The sequence below is a fragment of the Arachis ipaensis genome, chromosome B5 (genome assembly GCF_059453495.1).
Source record: "Arachis ipaensis isolate K30076 ecotype BB chromosome B5, ASM5945349v1, whole genome shotgun sequence".
Taxonomy (NCBI): domain Eukaryota; kingdom Viridiplantae; phylum Streptophyta; class Magnoliopsida; order Fabales; family Fabaceae; genus Arachis; species Arachis ipaensis.
In genome coordinates, this window is record NC_142440.1 from 36718748 (window position 1) to 36721961 (window position 3214).

At 37.1% G+C, this 3214-nt stretch overlaps 1 non-coding gene across 1 annotated transcript; it reads right to left on the reverse strand.

Moving 5' to 3' along the window:
* Positions 1-1365: 1365 nt before the first annotated feature.
* Positions 1366-1473, reverse strand: LOC148563861 (small nucleolar RNA R71). Its single transcript, XR_015884093.1, has one exon. It is a non-coding gene; the product is annotated as a small nucleolar RNA R71 (small nucleolar RNA).
* Between the last annotated feature and the right edge of the window lie 1741 nt (positions 1474-3214).

Sequence of the window (3214 nt, forward strand, 5' to 3'; positions counted from 1 at the left end):
GTCAAATCAAATTTTCAATTTAAAAATTCTATCTTTTTCAAATCTTTTTCAAAAATCAAATCTTTTTCAATTTTTCTTTCATATTTTCGAAAATTTCAAATTAATTTTCAAAATCTTTTTCTTATTTTTATTCCATATTTTCGAATTCAATGCTAACAATTAATGTGATTGATTCAAAAATATTAAGTTTGTTACTTGCCTAATAAGAAAGGTTCAATCTTTAAATTTTAAAATCAAATCTTTTTGTTTCTTGTTAGTCAAGTAATCAACTTTAATTTTCAAAATCAAATCTTTTTAAAATTCTTTTTCAAATCTTTTTCAAATTAAATTTCAATCACATCTTTTTCAAAATTTAATTTCAAAATCTTTTCTAACTTTTTATCTTTTCAAATTTGATTTTCAAATCTTTTTCAATCAACCACTTTACTTTTTATTTGATTCCTATCTTTTTCAAAACTACGTAACTAACTCCCTCTCTAATTTTCAAAAATCCCTTCCCTCTTTCTCAAATTTCCTTTTTAACTAACTAATTGTTTTGATTTCAATTTAATTTGATTTCAATTTTAATTTTCGAATTTTAACTTTAATTTTAAAATATTTTTATTTTATTTTATTTAAATTTTCGAATTCTTCTCTTCCTTACCTCCTTCTATTTATTTATTCATCTACTAACACTTCTCCTCCACCTAAAAATTCGAACCCCACCCCCCTCTCTGTGTTCAAATTTTTCCTCTTCTCCTTCTTACATTCTTCTCTTCTTATACTTGCATAAGGAATATCTATACTGTGACATAGAGGATTCCATATTTTCTTTTGTGTTCTCCTCTTTTTCATATGAGCAGGAACAAGGATAAGAACATTCTTGTTGAAGCTGATCCTGAACCTGAAAGGACTCTGAAGAGGAAGCTAAGGGAAGCTAAAGCTCAACTCTCTGGAGAAAATCTGACAGAAATTTTCGAAAAGGAAGGAGACATGACCGAAAATAATAACAATGCAAGGAAGATGCTTGGTGACTTTACTGCACCAAATTCCAATTTACATGGAAGAAGCATCTCAATCCCTGCCATTGGAGCAAACAATTTTGAGCTTAAACCTCAATTAGTTTCTCTGATGCAACAGAACTGCAAGTTTCATGGACTTCCATCCGAAGATCCTTTTCAGTTCTTAACTGAATTCTTGCAGATATGTGATACTGTTAAGACCAATGGGGTTGATCCCGAGGTCTACAGGCTTATGCTTTTCCCGTTTGTTGTAAGAGACAGAGCTAGAGTATGGTTGGACTCTCAACCTAAAGATAGCCTGAACTCTTGGGATAAGCTGGTCACGACTTTCTTAGCCAAGTTCTTTCCTCCTCAAAAGCTTAACAAGCTTAGAGTGGATGTTCAAACCTTCAAACAAAAGGAAGGTGACTCCCTCTATGAAGCTTGGGAGAGATACAAGGAACTGACCAAAACGTGTCCTTCTGACATGCTTTCAGAATGGACCATCCTGGATATATTCTATGATGGTCTGTCTAAGCTATCAAAGATGTCATTGGACCACTCTGCAGGTGGATCCATTCACCTTAAGAAAACGCCTGCAGAAGCTCAAGAACTCATTGACATGGTTGCAAATAACCAGTTCATGTACACTTCTGAAAGGAATCCTGTGAGTAATGGGACGCCTATGAGGAAGGGAGTTCTTGAAATTGATACTCTGAATGCCATATTGGCTCAGAACAAAATATTGACTTAGGAAGTCAATATGATCTTTTAGAGTCTGAATGGATTGAAGGAATCATCCAACAGTACTATAGAGGCATCTTCTGAAGAAGAAGCTTATGATCTTGAGAACCCTGCAATAGCAGAGGTGAATTACATGGGTGAACCCTATAGAAACACCTATAATCCCTCATGGAGGAATCATCCAAATTTCTCATGGAAGGATCAACAAAAGCCTCAACAAGGCTTTAATAATGGTGGAAGAAACAGGTTTAGCAATAACAAGCCTTTTCCATCATCCACTCAGCAACAGACAGAGAAGTCTGAGCAGAATCCATCTAGCTTAGCAAATATAGTCTCTGATCTATCTAAGGCCACTTTAAGTTTCATGAATGAAACAAGGTCCTCCATTAGAAATTTGGAGGCACAAGTGGGCCAGCTGAGTAAAAGAGTCACTGAAACTCCCCCTAGTACTCTCCCAAGCAATACAGAAGAGAATCCAAAAAGAGAGTGCAAGGCCATTGATTTAACCATCATGGCCGAACCTACAAGGGAGGGAGAGGACGTGAATCCCAGTGAGGAAAACCTCCTGGGACGTCCAGTGATCAACAAGGAGTTTCCCTCTGAGGAACCAAAGGAATCTGAGGCTCATCTAGAGACCATAGAGATTCCATTAAACCTCCTTATGCCATTCATGAGCTCTGATGAGTATTCTTCTTCTGAAGAGAATGAAGATGTCACTGAAGAGCAAGTTGCAAAGTACCTTGGTGCAATCATGAAGCTGAATGCCAAGTTATTCGGTAATGAGACTTGGGAAGATGAACCTCCCTTGCTCATCAATGAACTGAGTGATCTGGATCAACTGACATTGCCTCAGAAGAAACAGGATCCTGGAAAGTTCTTAATACCTTGTATCATAGGCACCATGACCTTTGAGAAAGCTCTATGTGACCTTGGGTCAGGGATAAACCTCATGCCACTCTCTGTAATGGAGAAACTGGGAATCTTTAAGGTGCAAGCTGCCAGAATCTCATTAGAGATGGCAGACAACTCAAGAAAATAGGCTTATGGACAAGTAGAGGACGTGCTAGTAAAGGTTAAAGGCCTTTACATCCCTGCTGATTTCATAATCCTAGACACTGGGAAGGATGAGGATGAATCCATCATCCTTGGAAGACCCTTCCTAGCCACAGCAAGAGCTGTGATTGATGTGGACAGAGGAGAATTGATCCTTCAACTGAATGAGGACAACCTTGTGTTTAAAACTCAAGGATCTCCTTCTGTAACCATGGAGAGAAAGCATGAAAAGCTTCTCTCACTGCAGAGTCAACCAAAGCCCCCAAAGTCAAACTCTAAGTTTAGTGTTGGGAGGTTCCAACAATGCTCTGAACATCTGTGAGGCTCCATGAGAGCTTACTGTCAAGCTATTGACATTAAAGAAGCGCTTGTTGGGAGGCAACCCAATGTTATCTAATTATATTTAATTATTTTCTATTGTTATTTCGTGTTTTATT